The sequence below is a fragment of the Amblyomma mixtum genome, chromosome 4 (genome assembly GCF_055824585.1).
Source record: "Amblyomma mixtum isolate Tamu chromosome 4, ASM5582458v1, whole genome shotgun sequence".
Taxonomy (NCBI): domain Eukaryota; kingdom Metazoa; phylum Arthropoda; class Arachnida; order Ixodida; family Ixodidae; genus Amblyomma; species Amblyomma mixtum.
Window position 1 is genome coordinate 99,807,741 of NC_143015.1, and position 9,468 is coordinate 99,817,208.

At 48.0% G+C, this 9,468-nt stretch overlaps 1 pseudogene; it reads left to right on the forward strand.

Moving 5' to 3' along the window:
- Positions 1 to 1,485: 1,485 nt before the first annotated feature.
- LOC149347587 (uncharacterized) lies at positions 1,486 to 7,513 on the forward strand (annotated as a pseudogene).
- The last annotated feature ends 1,955 nt before the right edge of the window (positions 7,514 to 9,468 follow it).

Here is a 9,468-nt window from a genome sequence, read left to right on the forward strand (position 1 = left end):
ATGTAACCGGTCCAAGAGGCGGCGACCGGACACGGTCTGGGCGAGACGCGTGTATTGGTTAACGAGATGCGCCTCGCGGAGTTCTCGATAGGTGTTCACCACCCCCAAAGCGAGAAGTCGCGCGTTGGAAGTGGATATCGGGAGGTCGAGGGCTCTCTTGAAAATTTTGCGGAGTACTATCTCCAAGTGATCTTCGTCATGTTTCCGTAAGCGGAGGTAAGGAGTCGAGTACAGTACTCGACTTGTTACGAAGGCATGCGCGAGCCGCATCGCATCCTTACTTCGCAACCCTCCTCGCTTGTTGGAAACGCGGCGAACCATTCGGCCCACCTGGTCGCAGACTTTGCGGAGTTTGGCAAGAGTTGTGTCTGCCTTACGATGTTGATTAATGAAGAGACCGAGTATTCGTAGCTCCTTCGCTTCACGGATGGGGCCGCTTGCGAGAGAAAGCTGAACGGAGATTTTGCATTTCGGAGAAGATCGAATATGCACAAATTCAGACTTGGACGGGGAGCACTGGAGGCCGCAGTACGTGGCATAGTGGTCAACTATGCTCGCCGCTGCTTGCAGGCATTCCTCCATCTCTCCTATATTTCCCGTAGTGGCCCAGATGGTGATGTCATCGGCGTACAGCGCATGCTGAACACCGCCGACAGCCGCCGGCCACAGTACCGTGATGGTATACAAGCGAAGGAGCCAACGCTCGTCGCTTTTCGTTAGCCCTTTCGCAGGGGGATGAAAGCGGGTATGCGATGTTTGATAAAATTGAATAATTTGCTTGTAGGTGATAGCCGGATTAGGTTCTGATACCTCAGGCGTTGAGTGTCGAGGCGATGCTCGGTGGTTGAGCGCGCAGGTTGAGGCGTCTGCAACCTCGTTTCCCTCTAGTCCAGCATGTGCTGGGGTCCGGATGATGACACGTGTGTTCGGGGTGTCGCGGTACCGCATCTATGTCACATTTTGGCGGCACGTTGAGGTATGCGTCCTTGTTGTGGATTTTTACACGCTGCCCGGGAGTCGGCAATGATTAGCCGGGAGTATGGTTCTGGAGCGGCGAGTGCTATGGCAACCTCCTCCGCGTGTGTAATGTTGGGCGCACGGAAAGTGAGTCCCTGAACGTACGTATTTTGATGGATTATTGCGGCCGTATACCATCCCCCGTGGTGTGGGCCAGCAGCATCCGTGTAGAAGACTCCTTAGCGAGAGCCATAGCGGTCGTTAAGGGCCGTCAAGCGCACGGTTCGACAGCCATTTTGAGTCTCCTTCGTCATGTTCTGTGGCAGAGGCTGGAGCTGCACCGCGTGGCGCCAGTCGTCTGGAACCGTCTTCCTTTCCACTGCATGCGCTTTGTAGGCAATGTGCAGGCGGTTTAAGGGGCTTTTGGCGGCTGAGATTTGTTCAACCGCAGGTAGTGATTGTGGAAGTGCGCCTCGCGTAGCTCCTCAAAGGTGTTGGTCATCGATGAGCCGTTGATTGGACGTCGTGATGGGGACGTCGAGGGTGCGCTCTGCAATTTTGCAGTGGATCGCCTCTAGTGCGTTCTTGTCACATTTCTGCAAGTGGAGATAAAGTGCCGTATTAGTCACAGACGAACTGTGGCCACAAGACGTTTAGGTAGATCAGACGATAGGAGAATTTCCTAATTCGGTCCGGCAACACTGGTCGCCGGTGTGTCCGCCATTAGCTTGGCGACGGCTCCCGCTGCTACGCTGCTTTGACAGCCTCCGCGTTCTCCCTTGCTTTACTGAGCCCATTTGGACAGTGTAACTATCCTTCCTTAGCAATGTCGTGGACCAGAAGCCTCTCTATTATTCCGAAGAGCCTGCCCACCGACAGAATACAAGCTTACAGCGCTTCAAGGAGCCTCGGCAAGCGGAACGATGACCGCAGCCACAAGTTTGTCGCCGAAAGCTACATTCAGTGCGATTCCATGGAAACGTCATCATTCACTACACGGTAAGCTGCCACATTGTGCGACTGTGCTTTTATTGTTTTCCAGCGCTCTTTGCTATATAAATGATCATTGTGTTCTCTAAACTGTCATACAAACTCTCATTCTTTATGGGGCTGCACTGGAGAGCAGGCATGGCTAGTTAAACCGAGTGCCTGCTATTTTTTCACTTCGTTCGTGCTGTAAGGAATGTTAGTTACTTTGATCGTCATTTTTTCTTTTGCAGTGACTGCACGTTCGTGCGTGTGCCCGCTCGATGGTTTAGAAGCCAGAAGAAGACTGCATCGCATTATCAAGTCAGTGCTGTGATAACGCAAGACGGCTTCATTGAAGGCTGCACATGTGAGTGCGCTGCGCGGGAGAACGGTGCGTGATACCACGCTCTGGCATTGCTGAAGTCTATTGTGCTACTAAAGGAGCAAGGATACGAAGAACTGCCGCCTGAGTTGTCTTGCACGGAACTGCCGCAGAAGTGGAGGCGACCGCGTGGAGACAAGATATCGTGGAGCGCAGTAGACGAAGTAGATTGGAGATCCGTACGGCCCGATGGTCTAGAGTGTGCCGAAGCTTCTCGAATTTACGAAGCGCGCAAAAAACCCAGGCTTGCAGGGGATGTCAAAAAGGCTGCTCTGAAATTCGGACGAGACCTCTCAGCACTGGAATTAACCCCATTTTCAGAGCACTTGCAGGCAATGACAGTGAAAACAGCAAATTCTTCCTATGGAGAAACTTGCGAAGGGAGTATGTTATGGTGCCGGAAGCCATTAGTGCCTCACCATTTCTCAAGCCATGTTAGTCCAGACATCAAGTTGGGTTCCACAGTGAGAGGCGCCGACTCTGTTCCACCAGAACCAGCTATCATCCGTTCAACATCAGTGTATGTGGCTTCAGCTCAACACCTGCCACCACCACAGAAAGCCATAATTGAAGTAAATACACATGTCGCATTTGAATAATGTATGGTAAGAAGAATGTGGCTAGTATGTCCAAAAAATGTCCACAGCTGCAGCTTTGAGTTTTATTATCTTAAGTGCATATAACATACGTGCGTATAACGCAGGGTGGTGTATTAATATTTTAAAGTGCTGAATGTAGCTACTTATTCTGCGTAAACATATGTGCACATATATTTCAACCATCATGCACAGCAAATTGTTGGTGCTCTCAAATACAAACCTGCTAGTCGAAGCAGGGCTGCTGCGGGAGTTTACCTGGTTTTACCTAAGCAAGCATATTATTCTGTTTTTTTTTGCAGTCACTAACTCTCACCATCACCGACGCTCTTCAACTGGAGAAAAGTACCCATGGGCAAAATAAGAGTGCTGCATGGAAGGCAGTCCGCCGTCAACGGCTGACCGCATGCAACTCTGGTGCAGTTATGGAGCGGAAGAACTGGACAGTGAAGGGGCTCAAGAACTTGACTGCCGAGAGGGACCTGTCACGAGTGAGTCCAATCCAGTAAGCACCATTTTTACATGTAAAAATAGTCTTGTGCTCAGACTAATCCTTGCATGCACTGCTTTTAAAATACATCAATCTTTTAGGATGACCTGTTGCTGTGTGTTACATTTTATGACGCCTTTTTCTGGTATGGACACAAGCCGGGACATTGACTCTGTAGTAACGGTTTGGTTTATGGGGTTTAACATCCCAAAGTGACTCAGCCTATGAAGAGGCCTGTAGTAATGCATCACATAATCGCAGGAAGAGGGCAGTCAGGGCTAGTTGATGTGCCATGAAACCTTTAGCAGCGCTGTGAACAAACACTGGTAGCATAAAAGCATGCAAAAGTAACGAAAAGTTCAGTGCATGAAATAAAACTCTTTATGAATATTTAGTGCTCCCTGTTTTTGTACATTCTTATTCAAACTTGGACATGAAAAAAATATTTCTTCCATCCATGCACAGGTTATTTCGTCATAAGTGTTCATGCCGTCTTGTAACAAACTCGGTTCATTTTGACAGACACACATTCGAAGGCACTTCGATACAACAGCTTCACTCTGGTGCAACAAAGTTTAATACAATTATAAGATAGCTAATATTGTTCGGCATGGGTTGCTTAATGATCATATTTCTGCTTTCACTGGCAGCCTTTCTGTGTGAACTGGAGATATTGCTTTTCAGTGCAGTGTGGATGACTATTTTTGGTATCTTCATTTAAGGTACGGCATTTCAAATGAGCAGCAAGCCATATGCCGATATGTGACGACAATGCAGGCACTGCAGCACGATGTGCAGACTTTTTTTTGTGGATTTGCTGTAAGTCCAGCTTGCCCATGGCTGGGAGCCTCACCAGATAGGATAGTCTGGGACCCAGAAGAAGGCAGCCATGGAATCGTTGAGGTGAAATGTCCTTACTCAATGAAGGATATAAATTTTCCGAACCTAGAAGGGTCATGCCTTGTGAAGGACGTGACCGGAGGCATCAGGCTTCATCGCCAAGATTTTCATTACTATCAAGTTCTTGACCAAATGGCACTAACTGGCCTCACATGGGCAGACTTTGTTGTCTCTTCACCACATTTCATTCTCATCGAAAGGATAACGTTCGATAAAACTGCTTGGCAGCTATGTAAAAACAAGCTAGACAAATTCTACTTTGACACACTTCTCCCATTTTTGGCAGAGCAATAAACTACAGGTCATCAAAGGCCGTGGAAAATGATAACACAACTGCTTCACTGTCTATTACATTTCGACATGAAACATATACAAATGATAATGATGTCTTTTATTCATAGCCTTAGTCGTTTTGGGACGTTAAACCCCATAAACCAACCAACGTTTTATTCAGATAGCGAGGTCTTGGATGCAAGGGCAGATGTGCTGTGCCTGATGGAGTCCAGGCATTCTATACATTGAATAGAACATGCAGCATAATAAAACATCGTACAGTAACATCCCTTATACATTTGCAAAGAAGGGAAGAAAATGCATACATCTACAGCGATGAAAATACTACCAAATAGTGCGCATGCATTATTCAGTATCGTTGCACCCTATAAGCGGGCTCTGGAGATTGGTCAGAAATGCACAAACAGCCCACATTTCATTGATGACAGGCGCTATGGTCAGTGGAACCGGCCTGTCGAAGATGTGGAATGCTTTGATGGGCTGAATACGCCTCTCAACATGAATCCTTAATTTTGCTATTTCTTGTGTTCCGGTTACTTCTTCTGCTGTGAAAAAGTCTCTCCGTAAAAATGGAGGATTATTCAGTGCGACACCAATCTTACTAAGGAGGTCATCTATCTTAAATCCCTTGTCAGCCATGACTGTGTCACCAGGCTGAAACTCGAGCTTCAGAAATCCACATTTCTGCACCAAGTCCTTGTCAGAAATCGACCCGGGAAATAGTTTCGACAAGAAAGTGATCGTCCCATCTGGTCCTATAGCTCTGTTGCATCAATGATTACTCTAGTACTTGAGTACCCCTGTGTGGTAAACACAGCTGGCATTGACTCATTTCCTTCTTCTCTAGACATCCAGAGGTTAAGCTGGCCTATCTGCAAGTACATGAAGCTAATGCAGGTCACGCACAACCTAGATACTGTTGCCATTGAAATCCTAAACCTGTAGGCCAGGTCTTTTTCGAGCAGACCAAGACGAAGCCCCACAAGCACTAAGAACAGCTGTTCCTTGGCAGCCAGCAAATGGGGCCTTCCCGCATTGTTAGTGCCCTCCTTATAGCTCCTTGACCAGGCCTTAACATTTTCGCAGTTCCCCCCTGGATCAAGGAAATCATAAAAGCTTATGAAAGCCTCATAGCTTGGAAGGCCCGTGTAGAATGCTATGTATTCAGGGCTGTCTTGAAAACATTCAATGGAAAATTTTCGACTCAGTCGTTTCTCAAGCTGCACATTTTTATCTTCTACAAGCTCACCTTCACGTTGCACCCTGTAGAAAGAGGATTTTGCTAAGCTCAGTTCCTCTGCCTGGCCCTTAAGCTTTGCCTCAAGGGTTTCAATATGTGCCATCAGAGCTTCAACTGTTTGCTTGAGGTCCGTCATTTTCCGCGAGCACACAAAATCGTACGCAGGGTCGTCACCGATGCTGCTCGATGAGCTGGCCTCGGCAGGAATGCTCCCGTCGCCCATTTCCGCCGCCTCCGGTGGCTCGGTGACAACATCGGTGGGCGGCACAAGGTCGGATGTAGCGGCACTAGCACTTTTGGTGGCAGAGTTTATGCTGCATGAATGCCTGTTTCGAGGTTTTAAGGCGAAAGCCTTTAATGCCTCATACTGTCGTTAGCAGACGCGTCGGCAGGAGAGTCGACAGACGCGTCGGCAGATTCGTGCGCCTTTCGGCGTCACTGCTTAAAAGGCTCAAGGTTCCAGCATGAATAAAGGCGCATCTAGTGAATGCATGGGCTCCATAAATAAAATAAAACGAGTAAAGCCAAGAAAAGGAAAATAAAAAATAAAAATAAAATAAACACCAAATAAAAATAAGATGTGAAAATAACAACAATAAAATTAAGAAAAGGAGCAAAAATAAATAAAAAACAATATGAAAAATAAAAAGTAAATAAAAACAAACAGTGGCCAGGAAACGCTTTCACCTTGCAGCACTTCAGAGAGCCAAAGTGCCCCTGAATTTTCTCTTTCAGTCGTCGCAATATAATATCAACTTATGCTTGGATGGTAATACTCTTCTCGGCGGAGGCTTCGGCGCAGAGAAGGAAAACACAGTCGGCACAGCATCTTGTCTGAGAAAACGCCGATTCCCCGCTACGTTTCGAAGATAGCAGTCTTCCACGAAATGCCTAGAACACATTTTGGTGAATTTTGTGACCTTGAAAAACTTCCCCTCGTCACGTTTAATGGCAATCAGCCACATCTTCTTCCAATAAGCGTCCCGTGGGAAGGAATAGAAGGACACCTACAACAAAAGAAGTAGACGCAAGGTCACGCACGAACTAAGTGCATGAATGAGAAAAGGTTGATAATGAGTGTACTTGCCTTCGAGCCGTTTTCGTCGAGCACTCCTCTTTGCTTGCACAGTGGCACACAGCAGTGAACGGGCATGATGCGGGTAATTCTCAACACAGCGGTTGTGAAACGCGGGGAAAGCGGGCGATTCCGCACGGACGGACGGCGTCGCGTCTGCGTGCGTGCACAGATGCTACCGGAGTGGCTCGCCAAGCTAATGGCGGCAGCTAAGGCTTCGCGTTTCACTCGATAGATGGCGCTGAATTAGGAAACTCTCCTATTTTGCACTGATCGGCAAACCTATATACGCACCCAAGACCAGGAGCATGATCCGTACCCTCTAGGTACAGAGGAACTCCACAGGGAGCAGTTCTCTCCCCTCCTCTTTAATTTCCCCATGGTTCACCTTCCCGCACTGCTTGATGATGTCCAATGCATCAGGTATGCCCTGCATGCCGAATACATCCCGCTCTGGGCAACACATGGTTCGTTGCGACAGATCCAGGACAACCAGCAACAAGCGGCGACTATCGTGGACCTACACGCTCTCCGCTGTGGCCTGGAATGCTCCGAGACCAAATCCGACTTCGTGCACCTTAGGCCAAACCCGCAGTGCCTCCCTTGCTAGCGGCCCTTTCCCTGAACACGATGAGGTAGGAGTGTAGGGACTCTTTATTCGCCGCAACCTCAAGATCGATACAACCCTGCAGTATCTCCCCAAGATTGGAGATCAGATGGGCCGTATTGTCCGCCGGGTATCTAACAAACGATGGGGGAGGGGGGGTGGGGTGGTATGGAGGTTACGATGAAAACACTCCCTGAGGCTGGCGAATGCATTTCTAACCAGTCGGATACGACTAGGGTGGCCGAGCCACGCTTTACACTGCTTTGTAGAGGCCACTAGGAAAGAGTGCTTTATTGGTTTTGAATTAGTTTTTTGCACAACCTTGCGTATGTCGTCATTCTTCGTGGCACCGCCCACCTGATCAGACGTCTCCATCCTGGCGGCACTCGATACACAGGACGCTGTCGTAAGTACAAAGTGGGAGGCGGGGCCTTCTAACGAACTTCGCCGAGCTGAACGGCGTGAATAGGGAGCTCGAGCGTGCTCACCGCGGTGGTTCACTTGTCAAGGCGCTCGTCTACTGAGCCCGGGTACCCGGGTTCGAACCCGACTGCGGCAGCGGCGTTTCGATGGAGTCGAAACGCAAGAGGCACCCGTGTGCTGTACGATGTCAGTGCACGTTAAAGATCCCCAGGTGGTCGAAATTATTCCGGAGTAGTAGTAGTAGGAGTAGAACGTTTATTATGCACAGTAATAAATGTTCAAGGGTCTTGAGAGGTGGTTGGAGTACTTAGTTCAGAACCCCTGCGGCTGTCGCTGCCGCCGGGGCCTGACGATCCAGCTGGCGTCAATCTTGCAGGTCCCAGCTGGACAGAGAGCCTCCCACTGTTCCTTTGTACTAATGTTTTGAGGTGAGGTGACCTCCACCACGGCACATCTTTCTCTCTTTCTTCTTGCTCACCCACCCCAGCGTGGTTCAGGTGTCCACCTAGATATCTGAGACTGATACTGCCATTTACTTTCCTTAAAAAACCAATTATAATGCAGTTCAGCTCGAGCACTATTTTGCACGAAATTCCGCGCTAAGCCATGGTAAACTGTCCGCAGAATTTTTAGAGCGCAGCTCTTTGGTGCCGATTTCACCGCTTCGCGGCGTCGTCATCGCCGTTGCCCGCCACCGTCGCCGTTGTCCGTTGTAACCAGTAGTGGACTCCTTAGTCCCGCTTTAAGCTGCGAAACCAATGGAGTGGAAGCTTGGAAAAGAGAGCGCAAAAATGGGTAAATTTGTATTAAAATATCATTATTAAATTATTAAATTAAATTCATAAATAATAAAGTATTAAATTATGGGGTGTTGTCTTTGACTCTCACTTAAGCATTATACCCCATGTTAACCATTTGGAAACGGAAATTCTTGCATGTACCACGAAGCTCCTGAATTGGTTCCAATTCCATTTTCGTGTTTCTCTTCTCTATGCGCCAAATTTATCATCAGGTTATTCTTCCTACAATCATCTATGCCGCCCCAGCTTGGTGGTTTCATTGGCTACTTTTCCATCTAAGAGATCGCGTTTTATCGCTTCAACGAACCCCCTTCTGGCTCTTACTGGTGCCTATAATACTACGCGAACCACTGCTCTTCATGTTCTTCCAAACGCTCTTCTTTTGCGTATTTATCTAGACCAGTTAGGCGCAGAGTTTATGCTTTTCACGTTACGACAATCCGTAGAATACGGACATGCCTTTTATGACCTTTCTCAAATTCAACCTTCATTTAATCCCTGGTCTGACCATCCCTCACTGAAATTCAAATTTTCTTTTGTTCAACTTAGCTCTCAGAAAGCGGCATTCTTTTCTTGTCAAAGCGCCCTGCATATTTACACTGATGGGTCTTTCACTCCTCGCTCAGCTGGTGCTGCTTTTGTTGTTCTTAGCTCAACACAAAAATATTGTATACGTTCATCGCCTGCCTTTAGAACCACCCTCTAGCGCCTCTGCAGCTTAGCTTGCAGCCTTTC